The following is a 20,352-nucleotide window of genomic DNA, read 5'->3' as shown; positions in this document are numbered from 1 at the left end:
AAAATCTAAAACTTTTGGAAGCCCTTGGTTGCATTGAGAATTGGACAAACCAATATCCCTATGAGATATTGGAATTCCATGGACCCTATCCTCTATGATAAGGGAATGGAATGGAGGCTATCTAAATGCAGAAAGCTTGGTCCTAGTCTAAATAGGATGCTTAAACTCTTAAGTAATAAACTTGGACGACCTTAGGTCTTTGAAATAGGCTGGAGAAGGATTCAATTAGGTTTTTTATTCCTTTATATATTGTTTATAGATTATAACATAGATTTATCTATTGTGATTACTTGTATGTCCGTGAGTGTCTAATAACCCTTTTTTGAGGTTTAGTACAAACACATGATTACTCTTGTTACGAATTGACTTAGTTTTGATTATTTATCATTGTTGGTTGTTTACTTATCCTTATGTTGCCTACTTTAAGGATTCTTGACCCTTGTAATACATGCATAACTCTATTATGAACCCAGAAGGATGAATGATAGGGTGGAATGTGGGATAAATAGAATAGGATCAAAATCTTTCAATTGAATGAAGTTATGATTTGTATTTAGGATATGAATTTACCTAAGTTCCTTATTTGACTCAATTAAGGAATGAAATATGAATGAATTTAACTTAGTTCTTGAATCCCCATCCAACGATGTAGTTGTGGGCTAAGTTAGATAGTTGATTAGCCGTTCCGAAGGCTATAGTCATAATATCAATACCGTGAACTAACAACCAAGAAAATTAACCTAACCAAAAATGTTATATAGCTAAGTATGATTTTTCAGAGTGCATTAACCCTGGGTTTGTTCCCACTGTTGTTCAAGAACCTTTAATTTATAGTATTGTTGAGTTTATTTTTAGTTTTAACTTCCAAACTCTCTTTTGGTTACTTTAGCACTTATTAAATCTTTATCGTTGAACTAGAACTAGATAGTTTTTTAGCACACCACACCGTGGGATTGATACTTTGATTGTAAAAGGCTATTTTACTACTTGGTAGACCACGTACACTAGTGTGTGCTCTTGGGTGCAATAAGCGCATCACCTGCAAGAAAAAAAGTCCTAAATGGTAGCTCATATCATCTCCACTAAAAGTTATAATATATGGATAAATTAAAATTATAACAACACAATCATACATATGAAAAAACACTAAAACTAAACAAAAGTTAAGGAAAAATTAAGTAAAACAATCAAGATGCGTATGCGGATGAAATGTATTGCAATGTAATGTGGATGGGATGAATGTTGAAAGCCATTGGATTACTTTCTATATACACCCACCGAGATCACAGCTACCATGTAGAAACCATGGGAGTTTCACAACTCATATACTATATCTCAATCCCATACCAACCTTTCTATAAAATGACGACAGCCAAGGGTCTTTTAAAACATCATACCTAACCTTATTACCTCTGACAATGGTTTTTCAAAAGTGAGTCCTTTTAATTCAAAAATAGCCTTTCTCAATGCTATTAATATCTCATGAATGTATATGCATAGAATGAGGAAGTAATTCTCACAACCAACTCAATATGATGATATCCAATCCAGCGAACGCATATATATATATGCAAAGGATCCTAGAATCAACTCAATGTACCATAATTGATGATTAACAACTCCAAATGGGAATCATCAATATAAATATGCTTGCAAGACATCATTAATATCATATTAATTCCTAGCTTAGGTTGTTTTATCATGATAAAAAAACCAATGCTCAAATAAGGCCTACATTAACTAACTAAGCCTCCTCATAGGCATCATATATAGAAAAAGGTATTCCAATTTACAAATACGGCTAATGATTTCAATTAAAGCCCCAACTCAAGCAATACACAATATCAGATATCACAAGTCAACAACTATAGAGTATAATCCCCCACACGGGTACACAAAAATAAAAATAATCTTGAAACATAAACAACATAGTTATTTTTTCCAACCCTTAGCATGCATTAATAATTCATTAACTACCAAACTTCACATGAACGAAACTAAGACGTAACCTACCTCAAAATAATGAATTTCAAGTATAAAGTGCTTCAACACGGATACTTTCCTTTATGAATGGCCTCAAAATCAACTACAATACTTAAATATAGAATCCCCACGTTAGAAGAAAGCTAATGATACTCATATTGCCCATACTCGGACCTATGCCAAAATACGCTCGAAGATGAGTTTAAAAATGAAAGGAGTAAAATTGGAATTTTTTTAAAACACATTCTCCTAGGTTATAGGAATCGACAGTAGAAAATTCACATAAAAATGGATTGAAATTGACGTCCAAAACAAAAAAAAACTTTTAAACTTTATCAATAAAACCCCTAATTTTTATTTCAAAATTATGATTTAAAGGAGTTTTTTAAGATATAATGAATGATAAATAATGGAAATCTGAGTTAGAAGTTACCCATACAAAGTTCAATGTTAAAACCATCAAAAATTACCTTTTCCAAAGCTTGGAGGTTAAAAAATAGAGTAAAATCATAAAAATGGAGTATTTATATTATTTAGTGAATAGTACCTTAATTGTAGACCCCACCATGCAATCACGAGGGTTTGTGTTTGACTATCCATTAAATTGGCCTAAACATGAATCAAGCCTTTGTATTCATGACAACCCATCGCATTTATGAAGAACAACTCTATTTCCTTTATGGTCGCAATGAAGGGTGATTCCTTATTTGCATTTGTGGCCAAAGTATCATGTTTGTAAAGATGGATTCATGCATCAATTATCAATTGTGTACCAATTGATTTTGCATGTTTCAAATTCTCCAAATTGACCTTCAGGATTCATTTGAGACTCAAAGAAAATAAGCCATAATGCTACTAGGCTATTTTTTATATGTTGAACTTAATGATCATGTTGAATTTTCCAAAAAGGACTGCTTTTACAAAATTAATCCCGAGGACCCCTTCTTCACTAATTTCCAAATGAACGGTCAAAATGAGATATAAAGGCCTCGAAATCAAACTAACCTCTCTACTAACCCAAATTTGACATTGTGAATCTACTGGTGGAGTTTTCTTTTCCATTCAATACTCAAAATATAAATATTGATCCAAGTCAATTATAAAGCTTTCCAAAACTCTAAAAATCACAAAATAGCACAAATCATTCTTGAGTACATCAGGAATTATGTCAACCATCTCCAAACCTTAAAACCAAAGTGCAGTAACTACGAGGAAGGGAAAAATGATCAAAACACATAAAAATAGAAAATTTACAAATTCAGGTCATTACAAAATAGACGGCCAAAGAAATGAAAGTTTGTTGGATCTGGAGGAACGATTCTTATGTTGTAATTTTAATTTCAGCATGGAACATTAAATATTAAAAAAGTTTTGAGAAATTCTTAGGGACAAATAGAACTAAGAAAATGTTGATGAACAAATGTTGGATTGATTAGATAATATTATTGACAGGGGATGCCGATGACGCAATGAGAGATGAATTAATATGTGGATGGCTACTTTGAGTAAGTTTGGATTTTTCATTATTAAAAAGAGGGGAAATTATGGATTTTAATTTTGTTCTCATTATGCTCATGTTTGATTATTGACAAACTTCTTAATTGAAAGCTAATTCATGCATGTCTCATTAGTATTCATTCTTTGATGATTGACTCACCTAGTGAAAGGATCAGTTCTGACAACTAATGTCCTAGTGTACAGTTCTATAGTTGGAGGCATTTGTATTAGGTGTCACTTGACTAGTACTTCTTTTGCACAATATCAACACATTAGTGACATTAGTTTTCAGTGTTTGTTTCTAGCATCCACCAATGAGGAGCCTTCTCTTCCAATGTTCATCATATATGTTCGCCATTATTGAAGAGATAAGTTAAAGATTTTGCAAAATAAAAATCCAAAAGGAAAAATCCTCCCAAGCAAAATCCTCATTTGATACTACAGAAATGCAACAATTTGGATGCCTTTGTCTCATATTGAAATATGTTATTATGTCTAGGTTGATTGAATTTTTTTATTGATCTTATAACTATAAGCTCACATCTCATCTTGGAGATTCTTGTGAGTAGTCTTGTGGTTGACTTTATGCTGAGTTGTGTTTCTAACTTGAGTTAAAAAGTGGAGTTTCCACAGTAGAGTTATATGAGTATGTATAGCAATAGATCTGTTGGTAGTGAGTAAAAATTAAGAGTTTAATTCCTATATTATATAGGAGTTGTAATCAGTTTGTTTTCTTGGATATTAGTGGAGATATTGGTGGAATTATACTAGGGTAGGTCATGGCTTTACTCCCTTAAGTAGGGAGGTTTCATGTAAGATCTTTTATTAATCACTTTCTATCAATTTTTGTTTGTGTTCTTATTGTTCATTATAAAGGGAGCTAATACCAAATCAGGTCTTAGCTATAGTGGTGGACTCTTAGAAACTATCAAAGTGAAAAATTATTAGTTAATGTCATGTAAAATTTCTACAATGAAATTACACATGAAAGCAAATAAGTTATAAGAAGAAACTTTGGAAATTCTAAATTTTTATAGGATCGGTCACTTGTTGATACAATTGTAATGACTTAAGGTCTACTTTAATAGAATCACTATAGTGAGGCTTTTCTTCTACAACAGGAAGGGCACTGCTGTAAGGGAACCTTCATCCCCAATGAGATCCAGCCGCAACCCACCCCATTTTCAAAAATTTTCTTTGTTTCCTATTTTTTGACATAGATCAAGCATGGGGTAGTAGTAAAGCTATTCTTCAACAATTTTATGGTTAACAATTAAATCTAACCTCAATGTCTTCAAATTGTTTGAAAGTGATTGTTTATCTACCCACTCTATTTTTGAGTTTAAAACCCCATGAACTTTGTAAATTATACATCTAAAACACTATAAGATCATTGGAAACATAAGAGGAACTAAAATGATTTGGGAATTCATTCCAAAATGGAAAATATTAAATCCCACACAACCCACCCCAAATTTTATCCAAATCAACTGATTCTAACACGACTATGTAATTTAGTAGTTGTAAATATATATAACATAGTGAAATAAGAATATTTACATTAGAATTCAATGACATGATATAGTTGTGAGGAGGAAGGTCTTGGGTTTCTAGAGTGTGAGAAGTTTGAAAAATGGAAAATTAAATCCTCTATTTTCCCTTTTAAAACTGCTAGGGACCATCGTAACGACCTATAGTTCACTATAATAGTGCTATTGTACCAAGCTCCTGGTTGTTGTAGTGGGCATCTATTAAACTTTCCATACTTTCATTTTATATGTGTTTCCATGCATCAGTACGATAACCCCCTCTCTCTATATATCATGGGGTTTTATAAGAACCTGATGTAGGAGGTTTTCTTTCCTAAAACTACCATCGTACTTAAAAAGTTTATTGAATAGAGTGTAAGGTCAACATCCATATGTTAGAAAGTTTAGAAAGCCTTAATAATAAAATTGAGTAAATATTGACAAAGGTTTGGGTAGTGAAGCATTGAGACGTTAGTAAATTTTTTTTGAAACAATTCAACTTCTTACTTCTACTCTTACATGCCTATTCAGGAATGAACGGTTGGTAAATTGGTATCTAATATATTGACATATTTAAAAAAATACCTTGATAAATATCTGAGTCTAATACTTTACATCAATTTTAAGTTATTTTTATGATTACCCAATGTTTAATTAATGAAAAATTTTAGAGCAAAATTAAAAGGGGAGCGAGTAGACTGCCTAAAACTGTAACAGTGGTCCCATGGCCGCTACAAATGGTCTTCTATAACTATGTTCTTAAAACCATTTTGCCTAGTTCTTGTTTTAATATAGTTTTCTTCTCCTAAATTGTTCTAGGGATATTTGTAACCTAAAAGCTACAAGAATGGAGAGGTAAGGCTCTCCAAAAATATTACTCAAACTTTCTCATCAAATTTTGACCATTAATGATGCTAGAAAGGAATCACAGACCATGGACTCATCCCTTCCATAGCAGTTGTTCCAAATCGAGGTTGGTTATGATTTATGACTAGTAGACTATAGTTAGTTAATATACACGGAATATATTTATGATGGAAGAAAATATGTTTAGGTCTATAGTCATGGATTTTGAATGGATAATTACATGAAACTCACTTAAAAAGAGATAATTTCTATTATAATATTCCTGTATGCATTTTCCTTGAAGGATAGAGTATAATGTACTTGATGGATTGCTATGTAAAGTCCTTTAATTGGGTAAAAATAAGGGAAACATGTAAACCTATATCTATAAAAATGGTTTAATTACCTTGAAAAGGGGTGTAAATTAAAGTATGGACATTATAGAATGTGTAATTTTACTAATTGAATATTTATTAAGGTTGTGTCATGGTAAGAGAAGGTAGAGTCATCACTTGAAGAGTCTAAGAAAACCTTGGATCTAGTGTTGGTATGTTCTAATAAAGTGTGTACCTAAATTGAGATTTGTAATATCATGTATAGTTGGACTGATAATTATCAATTAAGACGACGATATTTATGAACCTATAGTCATTACTCTTGAGAATCATTATTTAGTAATGAAGTACAACAAACTTGATCGACTAGGTTAATCAATTGGTGTATCTTTTTGTAATTTTAAAATTAATTTAGAATATTGAATATTTGTGAATTGGTATTCAAGCAAACTTTTGATTCGTCAGCTTGGTTGTTATTGCTTGAATGCATGAAATAAATGGCATTGAAATTGACTAAATGTCTTTATAAATTGTGTACTTGTAATATTGGTAGACTGTGGCATATCTTGATTGATAATGATTGTAATATCTGATTTTGTGATATTTAGAGGGTCAGGTATTGAACCATTATGGATTACTTACTTATTTATATTTTGAAGGGTCGGGTATCACATCGATATGATAAAATAGACAAATATGGTCTCCTGCAAGTCATGACTATCACATACATGATATATTGAGGTAATCAGGGTAGAATTGTACTCTTGTAATGATTGGTGTTCATTAGTGAAGGTGTTATGATTGCACCTATGATATTTAGGTTTCTTAGATCCCTTATGCAAACATTATACTTAAGGTTATTGTTGTGATAACATTGATAGGGTGAAAGCAGTAATTTAGTTATTAAAATTTATTGGCCTTATGTGGTCTAATCGTGGATGTTATTGGTTATTTTGGGATTGCTTGCTATATGATAAATGTCAGTTTACTTATATTTAGCTTATATATGGGTACATTGAATGATACACAAAAATGGATGGTGAGGTTAGTAGGACTATCGAATGACTAAAGGTAATGATTAGTGTCATATGAATACAAAATTGTGTGGTTATTTTCCTTATGTATTATCTATGAAATTGGACATTGAGTCCCTTACGTGGGATGAGCGTAGATAGTAATGGTCAAATAAATAGTTGAATGTGTATGACTTTAGTTTATGTGGGATACTTTGAGTATGATGGTTGTGAGATACACCTTATCGATTATAAGAACGGTTAATGTAAATGATCGAGCTTATTTGTAATAAGGTTAATTGGGAGTTGTCTCATTACTTAGGGTTGAATGATGAATATTTTCCTTCTATTATGTATATGTTGTTATGTGATCTAACCTTAGTTGATTGATGATGCCTATCAGTTCATATGGTGTACTAATATTAATCTTGCTATATTTTTTGGGGATGTAGATATGTTGTGGTTGACTAATAGTCGATTATATGCAAGTCATCATCAACTTCAGCACCTCTGTTTTTGGGGAAAGTTGTGTCTTTTATTATCTTATTTGTAAAAGATCTTGTACTGTCTAAACTAGGTTGTGTATATTGATTTATTGTAAGTGTTATAGTAAAGAATATCAATTATTTAAATTAACATTAATATTAAAATTTAATTTTTTATTATGTAAAAAAAGGCTTTTAATTGATTTTCTTCATATACTTGGTTTGTGGTAAAGATTCTCCTATCGATTTAAGAGTAGAGTAAGTGTCTGCACAATCATGTCATTTGAGACATGACAAAGAGAGTAAGGGAATGAGGAGGAGTATCTAAATTAAAATCATGTACAAAACTATTAGGTGATGAGAGAATATGTAATTATTTTAGAGTACAGAGAAATTTAATAGATATGGTAAGGATGTTTGAATATTATGTAGTTTTCCATTTATTAAGACCCTATATTTATTCAAAATAATGGTATCTTAAAAACTATAGGATATAGTGATAGTTTGAACTTTCATAGTAGACATAGGCAGATACTCTTATTATCCATACGTATACAATTTGGTAGAGATATTGCATACATGTGGATACACTAATTATGAGAGAAGATAGTCTTACCAAACACAAAATAAGATGTATTTCACATTTGTTATGTACATGGATACAATATTTTTTGCTACAAAGATATTGTATACTTAATGATCCACTTAATTTTGTGCATGAATATCATGTATTCCAGAATGTCTTGAAACCAAAATGTTTTTATATTTTTTAGCTATGCAAAATATCACATGTTTCACACTTAAAAAGAAACCATAACTATATACATGAAAAATTTTCGTTCCAATATAAATATGTTATAATAATGTCTATATACCGTTGTTTTTGGTTAATTAGAGTTTTTTGTGAGTCAAGTGCACATATTACAATTTTAGCTTTGTTGTTCGTAGTATGGTTTGCAAGAAATTAAATAAACTAAATAAATAACATAAGCAACGAACAAAATTAAGGACAAGGACAAATCTAGAAGAAAAAGCCATCCACAATTCTTATGGTCAAACAAATAGTGACCGAGAAAGCAAGATAGGCAAGCACAGTAACAAAACAATGTTAAAGCAAACAATGAAGATAGAAAGCTTACTAGCAAATCCAAATATTTTATTGTTCTAGGATAGAGATAAGCTAAAATATGATCCTTTACAAAGGGAGTAAGGGGTATCTATTTATAGGGTGTGAATATTATCTGTGACCAATAGGAGAATGCCACTCATCCTTGTAACATTAGAGAGTAACCAGTCCATTAGATCAAATAAAATATGGTTCTCTGAGGGTTTTCGATGCTCTTTAGGAAACCTTACACATTGTCTTTTCATTTGTCTATTATCGCATCACCGTTATCCCAGCTAGTCTCGATTGACTTTGATCTTGCCTGAGTGGATGCCTCATTGTGTCAACATCACTCTGAGATGATATTTTCTTAGGTTGTTGCCTCTTATACTGGGCCCAGGTTGGCCCAATTGGCCTAAGTCTTATTAAAGTTACTTTTACCTTATACAAGTATTTCATTCATTTTGTGGTTGAATAAAATTGAATCGAGATTTCTGAGATGTCTCATTCACTTGCCACTCACTCTCTTCCCTTTTTCCTGAAGCATAACATTACTTGGACCTACAAAACCATCGCCTATCAAAACCTATATATTTTTCTACTTGTGCTCACTACAAAAAAGGTGGAGTTTCCCCTTGAGAGTTGTACCAACATTTTGAAACCACACAATGATGTATCTTCTTCCACTCTGCCTATATGTTAAACTTCTCCTTCAAAATTTTCCCCTTATTTTTGCTTCTCTTTTAATAAAATTTTGCTTCATCAAAAGGAGTTATCAAAGGAATACCTCCGGTCACAACATACTCTCTTCTATTTGTACTCATGTCTCATTATTTTGGTACCCATTTTCTTTCAACAAGATCAGATGATTCTTTTACTAACCATGAAAGGAAGGGCGACTTCAGGCTCTATCTCAAAGCATATTATACAACAAGGTTCAATATCGCTAATGATATTGAAGCATATTCAAGAAGAGAAGGGGATGCCCAACTAATTGGATAAACACCTTCTGAAGTGTCATCAACACATATTCACTTTGTCCGCTCAGCTTGTTATTAGTCTCCAGAATTTTGTATAAAAGTCCCTTATCTTACTGATAGAATTACTTCCCATAGACCTGGCATTATTGTTTTATACCTTACCATTCATCTTGAGTTTCAATGACCCAAATTGATAATTTCATCATCTCATTCTTCCATATTTTTTTACTAAGCTTGGGGAATGTTATTCTAGGCCAGTGAAAAGTCATGGCCTCCCTTAGATTCCTAGAAAATCTAATTAACTTTGAATTTATGGCCACGCATTATATTTAATTCTTATCTCTAGACTATCTTGAGGGTACCTAGTTGAATAAATCCTTTTGGGTCTTGTTCTATTTTTGATGACCTAAATGATATCCTCATTCTTGAGTTGTCCTTGTACTTAGTAACAATTACTTCTAAGGATTTAGCCAAAGTGTCACACTTTTTCCCTAGAATTCTTATTGTAAGTCCTTTCTTATATTTTATTTTCCTGTTATCATTGTCTATGGTCAGTTGCCTTACCTACTTTTGTTTGCAGCTTTTTGGTAAAGTCTTTGGTGATTAAGTGCTCCACTATCTCTATCCCTTTAGAGAGTGGGTTTCTATAATCTTGTCATTGGGAAAAACTAAAACTTGGTTTGCTGACTCTATTTTCCTTTGTGATCCATCACTTTCTCATGGTATGCTCTATCATTGTTGATTTATTTTTTTTACTATTCCATACTTTTATTACTTCTTTTTTTATCTTATTCCCTATTATTTTCGTATGCAGGATCCTTGTTGAGGGGATGTTCATTTGTTTATTTACCATCACCTTTATCTTCCCATACTTTAGGGACCCTTAATCATTATCAGCACCCCAACCTTTACGAGTAAGCCAAATCGCTCAGGCTACCACCCAGTGTAGTAAAGTAAGTTTTGGGCCTAGTCATAATCCTTGCTCTTCAAAAGGGAAGAAACTATCCAAAAAAAGTGGTGGTCTTAAATGATTATGCTGAGTCAGACCCCACCTCTCCAGATTAAGTCCAGAAGGATGGATCGTCTTGTTAACTCTTTGGGTTGGACTCATGGTTCACATATCACTGGTTTTGAGTTCTAGATACTTACCCTACTACTTTACAATATTCACCTGATAGACGTCCTTGCTGAGGTCTGGAGCTTCGACTAACCAAGGACCCTCAACTCTTTGGGACAACATGTGAATAATCATTTTATGCTAACTGACTAATTCCCTACACCAATGGTTGGGCCTTTATTATATTAGAATGATTCTTGTGTCTGTTCTCATAGATATGACCTTCCTGTATAGATCGTCCAAAATGGGCAACTACTTCATGCTCTTTATTTCCTTGATGAACAAAAGAGGTTAGATGTCGTTCCAACTAAATGCTTGGCCAACGAGACTACCTATGCTTCAATCCTGGTGAGAAAATCCTTTTATTGTAGAATTTTCCAGAAATTGCATCCCTCTTATTTTCTTTAGTTCTCTATATCGCTCCATAATTCCCTTTACCAGTCTTTTCACCATGGAGAACCTACAGTTTTGGCAAAAGAAGCAACTAACTTTATAAGTTCCTTATACTTCTCTAGAAGTAGACCTAAGCCTAATACATGATCAATCTTTTATGGTTGAATATTTTGCAATGTAATTTTGAGGTTGACGCTCTCAATATTCAACTTAATAAAACTACGTGATATAGAGAGAATTTCTAGTGGATGCCCAAGAATGACACTTAGGAATTAAGAAGTTTGACCCAGAATATGTGACATAAGTGGAGGTAGTTAATGGGTTGCTCAGTCAATAAGGTGTGCTATAGGAAACTCTTCACACGATACTTTATGGTACCACTCCAACTCCTCTGGATGAAGTTAGGCTTTTGTGCCCAGCTATGATGTTGGGCTATGTGAAGGTTCATCACCATTGGAAGAAGATCATGTCATTAAGAATTCCAATCGACGAGATGAGCCTACGAAAGATTTCAAGCTCAAACTATGATGAATGGCATCCTTACTTACGCAATGAAATTGAGTTGATGGAGTGGCCAGTTCCCTTGAGTTATTCTCTTTGGTATCGCCTTCTCTCGTCATTTAAGGCAGTACAAGGCACACTTTATGTTTCTTGCTCAAGTTGTGGATTTTATGGATACATCAATATAGAAGCCAATGCTCAGTTTACTATGCTCAAAATCCTTGAGAAAGTAAAATTTGGATTGTTGTACCTAGAGGCCGAGATAATAAAATTCCAATATTTGATCAATCATTTGGGGGAATACATTAAATATGAAGGCAATGGGCTAGAGTCCCTGAGGGGGATCCTCTACTCAGTATCTAGTGGTTGCCCTTCAGTTGGAAACTTAGAACCATAAACCTAGGTTTTGTTTTCTTTTTTTTGCTCTATTTTTTCTTTTTCTAATGTACTTTCCCCAAACATTTAAAAGTTGTAGTAAATAAAATATTTTTATTCCCATTGTTTTATAAGCATGTTTCCTTTTTGAATACTTTTTTTATTAAATATTAGTTGCGACATGGCACCCCTAATTGTTGGTCAAACAATACTTTTCCTTGTAAGTTAAAAATAAGAATCCTCCCCCCTCCCAACTTTCCTTCTTATAAAGGGTGTGTATACCTAATGTGATTCTATCCAATCCAAAAGTATTCTCCACATTGTGTTTGGATAGGAAACCTCATGTTTCATGCCCTCAACCTTCACCTTGTCCAAGTTCCCCTATGTCTCAAGCTGCTGCCTTTCCCTGGTTCTTGTTCTGGCTTTACCTTTAACCATGATTATATTTTTTCTTTGAAGGTTACTTGTCAAAGGTTACTTGAAGGTTACTTGGCGATCGAGGTTTAGGTCACCCCGATCAAAACCCTTGAGGAAGTGAAATTCGAACATTGGACATAGTACCCAAGCTAACCAAATCCCAACATTTGTTCGATCGTTTGGGGGAAGACATTTTCATTGAAGGAAAGTGTTAGTCCCCAAGGCTGATCCTCTACTTAGGATCCCTTCCGCATGGAACTTAGAACTATGAACCTGGGTTAACTTTCTTTGTTCCACTCCATTTTTATTTTTTTTGAATGTACTTTCCCTTGATATTAAAATTTTATAGTAAATAAAGTATTTCATGCCTATTTCCTCATAAGCATGCTTCCTTTTTGGCCGGTTTTTAAATTACTTATTGGTTTCCACTTTGGTCCCCTAAACTTGGGTCAAACAGTAATTTATTTCATAAGTTTTGAAGAGCACATAGATACCCCATCCACCTTCTAACTTTCCTTCTTACAATGGATGGGTATACCTATTGCGATATCTATCCAGCCTAAAAGTGTGCTCTAGATTGTGGTTGAATGGGAAATTTCATGTTTCGTTCCCTCAACATTCATATTGTCAAAATCCCCCCTATGTCCAGCTTTTTCCTTTTCCCTAGTTCCATTTCTGCCTTTGTCTTTGAAACTAATCATACTATTTATTATGAAGGTTACCTTTCAAGGATAGAGTTAGAACTAAAGATAAATCTGAGGGGGAGTGGTGATTATGTTTTCTTGTGAGGGAGGTACTCTGCCCCCCCCCCCCCCCCGGCACTTTTTTAACAAGGACCAAAGCCACCAACTCCTTTCTCTATTTTCTTTATCATTCCTTACCTTTACATGTATAGGAAGGAAAATCCCAGGAATAACTTTTTGAAATAGAGGGGCCGGACTAGCAATGTGTGACACAAGTAAAGGTAATGGTGGGTTCCTCCATCAGTAGGGCATAGATAGAGCTTCATGGGATACTTTAGGATACCACTCTCAATCTCTAAAATGAGGTTGTACCTTTGCACTCAGCTATGATATCATGTTATGTCAAGGTTCATTGTATTAGAAAGAAAATATAGTCACTTTTAGTTGTTTTCTTGAGTGATGAAGTTCAAGGCTCAATATGAACAGTGGTCGAGACTCAGGTCACCTTGATTAGAATCCTTAAAGAAGTGAAATTCAGGTGGTTGGACCTAGATTTTGAGATAACCAAATCCCAACATTTGAGAGATGTCACAAATAGACTTATGAGTCATAATGGATCCTACTTTATCCCTCTAGTAGGTAAGACAAACCATACCCCAGAGCTAGAAGCACTAGGATAACTTAGTGGAAAAAAGAATAAAAGTCGTAGATTTACAAGTTGAGACTTGTAACCATAATTCAAGAAATAATAATAGTTTGAAAGATAGATAAAATAGAAATAACATCCTATGAGCTAGTGTCGATACAAGAGCTACTAACAAAAGGAACATAAGCACTCAATTCAATATGTCTCAAATAGGGAAAGACTATACATAAATAATAGAAGAAAAAAGGAAATTCCAACTTTGAAAGCTTACCCTATCTCCGACCAAAATTAGCATGATCTTGATATCAACGCAAGCCACGAGTACACAAATATGCACCAAAAAGGTATAGAAGTGTAGTATGAGTATTACAACCATGGGTACTCAGTAGACATCATCGGTCGAATGAGCTAAATCATAATGTAAGTACAATAATATGCAAGATAAACAAGCTAAGTCATGGTTAAAGGGGCAAACCTACAATAATACTCCAAATGTTGTAAATAAATAAATAAACAATCTAAAACAATGATGTAAAGATCACACAATTATAACTACTAAACTGGCCCCTATAAGCTAGTAAGTGCGGAAAAGTAAATAACCCAATGCCGGCCCTCATAAGCCCATAGGGTACAATCAAGGATAATAAGTAACAGAAATTATACTAAGTAACTGTATCAAAAATGATAACTAAATATCCTTTAATACCATAGACCTCCGATTAGAACCATTTCCATAACTATCATAAACAACCCATCAATGCTTGACTTAAATCGAAACACATATAGTCAAATATCGTACTTGAACCAGAACTCATATCATAATTAATGCTGAATTTGAGTCGGTCTCAAGATCATAAATCATTGTACTTGAACCAAAACTAGTATCAAATCCGAAAAATCAGAATAACATCCTAACCATGTAACCACTCCTTTTAAACTACCAAAAATACAATTTAAAGGATAAAATTCACCCATGAAGCTACAAGGAGTTAATAATAACTTGGCCTAAGGTGGGCGAGCCCACTTCTAATCCCCGAAATTTTTTTTAAGGTAAATTTTACCCCGGACTAAGTTAAGGTACCTAAATTCACTTCTGTATATTAGATGAGTCATATTAAGCCCTAAGATAGCAATTCTACCCTAAACATTAGTAATTATGCCTAAATTATGATTACTAAATGGGTTAAAAGTCCAAAATTATCCTAATCATACCTTTAAGACCTAATTTTCAACCTATATCTAACACGTTATTATTAATATACTAGGGTTAAGCTCAATTTACAAGAAGGGTAAACGTGGCCTACCTCGACGTCAAGAATGTCTGGTGAAATCAGCTAAATCTATGAATTTCCTCCCCAAAGAGCTTTCTCAAGATGTTACACTATAAAAATCATAATCTATTCAGCAATATGAAAACAACAGCACCCATACTTAATTCTTATTCTTTGGGTCCAAAATTATGTAAGAATCTTATGCAGAATCCGCTTGCGAAATCGCACTTCCAAAATCGTCAATGCATCCCTCTATGCTCAAGGAACATTTACCCTCACGAATGGGTAAATTTCAAGCTCAAATGATGCTAAAATAAATCTACGAATATTTTAGTAATTTCTAAAATTAATAGAGAAATTATCTATGAAATGATGAGAACTCACCAAGAATTCGAAGAAGAAAATAGAAATCCAAGCTTACGAACACCGCAAAATCACCTGCTAATAGTTCTCCAAAGTTTTCACACATTTTAAGGTTCTATACTTTTGAAAATGGGTGAAAATTGAAAAAAATAAGCTAAGTGGGAATATATAGGTACCAAGTTTTGGTAAAGCGGGCCCTGGGCCACTTCAGCGGCCAGCGCTCAACTGGTACCTTTGTTGAGGTAGCTGGCTGCTTAAGTAGTTGGTTGGGGCTAAAGAGGCTTGCAATTTAGTGGCCAACTTTATGCTAAAGACATCTGGTGAGCAGTACAGGGCCACTTAAGTGCCCAATGGGCCACTTTAACGGTCATACCAGCTTTTACTGCACCAGTTGGAGACTTGGAATTTTCTGAGTTTAGATTCATCCAGAATTCCATATATGCAAAAAAACTATGCTACCCTGTCAAATTCGACATTATGGATTCAATAGCACATTCAAAATTTCCATCCGAGGTCCTTTCAATGAAAAGTGGGTCCCACACCCATATGTCTTTTTTCTTAATATTCGATCAATTGTCCAAAATGAGTCTAAAAGCCTCGAGACCCAAACAAAGGGTCTACCTATCCTAAAATAAACGTTCTAGATTTTCTAACAACAAGATTTGAGAAAAGCGACGCACTGTCCATACTAACATAACAAATATAAGTGAGACAAGACTCGCAACCCCTCAAAATAAATCTCCTATCATAAACTTAAAAAATAATTCCTATCAGCTTACAACTAATAGATCCCTACCACATAATGGGGATATGTCGGGCATGGCTAAGGTAACAGTCTTGGTAAAAAATTTTAAAACGATATAGTAGTGGAATAACCAGTCTAGTCTATGCCCAGAATATCATAAAAATCTACTATGTCTAATATAATCAGATCAGCCTGAGTATCAAACTCTCAAGCAATCACAATAAATCATAACATATGATCTATAAATTGGATCCACTATTAAAAGATCACACATGGAATTAGATACACATAATGGAATAGATAATGAATCCTAAGATAACTCTAATGGCAAGGCATAATAAGTAGATACATAAGAACATGTGGATCTAGAATTAAATAAAGCAAAGGTTGACTAATGGTATATTGAGATCATACATTTTAAAATAGTATCTAAGGACTCAACCTCGGGTCTAGCAGGTATGACATACAACTCATCATGCCCTCTACCTTGATGGGCTCTACACTGATCGCCTATTTGACCTACCTGAGAACCTGAACAAACACCACGAGGACCACCCAGATGACCGTGCAGACCACCTCTAGCTGGGGGTATAATTTCCCTAATCGGTGTAACACTCTGAGTTGAAGAAACCATTGCACCACAACTGAGGACTCTCTCAAAAAATGGATAAAGCTCCCACAACAATAGCAGGCCCCTAGTAGTGTAATAAACCCCAAAATTTCAGCTGACCTAGAATAACAACTATAGCTAGAATAACCAGGAAATGAACCCCTTAGAGGCTGACCATTACTCTAGCTGGGATGATAACTAAAACTAGAATGACCTCCATCGGTGATCTGAAGAGCAACATAAAAGGGCCTACTAAACTAACCTAAATTTTGAAAAGGCTGATACAGAAGGTACCTACCCTGAGAACCACTACTTTTAAACTATGAGCCACTATAGCTCCTACTAAAACTGCCTTAATATTGTGGTCTCTTATTGCTTCCCCCTTAGGCCTTTTGATATATCTCATCCATAACCTGAGCATGATCAGAAACCTCATTATAAGACCTACTAGCAGCAACCAAACTCTACGTAGACATACAGAGAAGGAGTCAACCCCTGCATAAAGTGTCTTAACTTTTTCATACTCAGTAATCAAAATCGATATACATGCCTAGACAAGTCATGAAATCGAGCCTCATATTCCATAATAATCATTGATACCTACTCCAACCTTAAGAACTGATCCCTTAAATGATCCCTAAGGGTATGGGGCATATATTTCTCCGAGAAAAACTCAAAGAACTGAGTCCATTTCGTAAGATGTGATCCATCTGGCCTGTAATCAAGATAACCTCTCCACTAATATCAAGCTTTCAGTTTCAATTGAAAAGTTGTGTAATCTATACCACGAGTCTCAACTAGGCCCAAATTATGGAGCTTATCCTTACAACAAATCAAGAACTAATAAGCATTCTTGATCCATGCACTAAAAAAGTTAGGTAGAGTCAACCTCAAGAATCTACCTAATATCTTTTGCTCCTCAATAGACATAGCAGGTTAGGCAACCACTGGCTAAATAATCGATAATGCAAAAAGGACCTCAACTTAGAAAGCATCAACTATAGGTTGCGCCCCATCTCAATACCACTCTTATCCATAGACTGCACACCATTAGATGGTGCATCTCCAACTAATTCCAAGAGTTGAAAAAATGTATCCCTAGGAAGTAAAGAATAAAGAAACCCCAATAAGTCTAGGCTGGTCCCCCACCACTGTATGGGGTAGAGAAATCTCTAGATTAAGATAAAAATAGGGTCTGCTGAAGGCCCCATATCCTGGGCTTGGGTATATATCTAGGATGAACTCAACCACTAGGTCATCTATGAACATCAAAAAGATCCCTACGCTTGGACTCAAGATCCTCATCTTGTATAGCAGTAGCATATTTATTAACCATCTACAAAAGAGTGAAACCAAAAGAATCTTAGAAATGAACTCAAACTCTTAGCACGAAATGAGTAAAATAAGTAAAGAACTCTTAAAAATGTCCTATAGTCGTTCGAAGATAAGAAATGGATGTCATCTTCTGATTCATGGGACTTTACTAGAAACTTGCTCTTGTGCCAACAATACTAGTGAACCTAGTACCAATTTATCATGACGCAATTTATGAGTCATGACGGCACCTACTTTATCCCGCCAGTAGGTAAGCCAAATCATAGCCCGAAGCTAGAAGTAATGGGCTAACTTGGTGAAAAAAGGCATAGAAGTTGAAGATTTAAAAGTAAGGACTTAAAACCATAATTCAAGTAATAATAATAATAATAGTTTGAAAGGTAGATAAAATAGAAATAACATCCCACAACCTAGTTGTGTCGATACAAAAGCTACTAACAAAATAAACATAAGTATTGTAATAGTCAATACAATCCATCTCGGGTAGTAAAAGACTAGACATAAATAATAGAAGTAAAAAGGCATCTACGGCTCTGAGAGCTCACCCTATCTCCAAACCCAACTTAGTATGATCTCAGTGTCAATGACAACCATTAGTACTTAGATCTACACCAAAAAGGCACAAAAGTGTAGTATGGGTACCAAGGCCACAGGTACTCAATAGGTATCATTGATCGAATGAGCTAAATCATAATGTAAGTACAATAATATGCTATATAAATAAGCTATGTCAAGGTGAAAGGGGTAAACCTAGAATAGTGCTACAAATGTTGTACATAGATAAATAAATAATCTTGAACAATAACGTAAAGATCATGCAATTATAACTACAAAACTGGCCCCATAAGCCAGTAAGTGAGGAAAAGTACATAACCCTACGCGAGCCTCCATAATTTCAGAGGGTACAATCAAGGATAATTAGTATTCAAAAATCTACAAAGTAACCGCATCTCAAACCATAATCATAAATCCTTCAATATCATAAACCTCAAATTAGAACCAATTCCATAACCATCATGAATAACCCATCAAAGCTGGACATGAACCAAAACTCGTATAGTCAAATACCAAACTTTGACCAAAACTCATATCATAACTAATGCTGAAATTGAACCAGTCTCAAGATCTTAAATCATCGAACTTGAACTAAAACTAGTATCAACTCCTAAATACAAGGATATCATAACAACTATGTAACCACTCTTTTCAATTTACCAAAAATACAATTTAAAAGATACAATCCACTCATGAAGCTACAAGGAGCTAATAATAATCTTCGTCTAAAGTGGGCTGAAAGGGCCCACCTCTAATCTCCAGATTTCATTCTTAAGTAAATTCTACCCCAGACAAGGTTAAGGTATGTAAATTCAGTTCTAGATATTACGTGAGTCATATTAATCCCAAAGATAGAGATTCTACCCTTAACATGAGTAATTACACTAATTATGCCAAAGTTACGATTACTAAATAGGCTAAAAATCCCAAATTATCCTAATTATATCTTCAAGACCTAATTCCCAACCCATATCTAACACATTATAATAAATATACAAGGATTAAGCTCTATCTACAAGAAGGGTAAACCTAGTCTACCTCGACGCTAGAGAATTCCCAGTAAAATCTGCTAAACCATTGAATTTCCTCCCTGAAGAGATTTTTTAAGATGTCAAACTATAAAAATTAAAATCTACTTATCAATACAAAAATAATGGTACCCATATTTTTATTTTTATGCTTCAAATCCAAAATTATATAAAAATCCCATGCGAGGCCTGCTCACAGAATTTTACTTTTAAAATCGTCAATGTATCCCTCTATACTCAAGGAATATTTATCCTCAAGAATGGGTAAATTCTGATCTCAAATGGAGCAAAAATCAACCTGCCAATATTTCATGACCCAACTTCGGGCCTAGCCATAATGGTTATCTTAAGCCTACCGAGGCTCGGAGGCCACATCCATAGCCTGTCCACTCCAAGCATAATCCTAATAATAACAAAGTGGAATACAACCAAAGAAGAAAGGTAAAAGTTAATGTAACTCAAAAATAAGATCTAAGAGTCAGCAACACCATCCAGCCCCACACATATCCATAAAAGTCTCTAAGCTAATCCAAATATCAA

Source organism: Capsicum annuum, chromosome 1, assembly GCF_002878395.1.
Source record: "Capsicum annuum cultivar UCD-10X-F1 chromosome 1, UCD10Xv1.1, whole genome shotgun sequence".
In the NCBI taxonomy this organism is placed as follows: domain Eukaryota; kingdom Viridiplantae; phylum Streptophyta; class Magnoliopsida; order Solanales; family Solanaceae; genus Capsicum; species Capsicum annuum.
The sequence above is the reverse complement of the archived record's forward strand: the minus strand, read 5'-3'. Positions refer to the sequence as shown.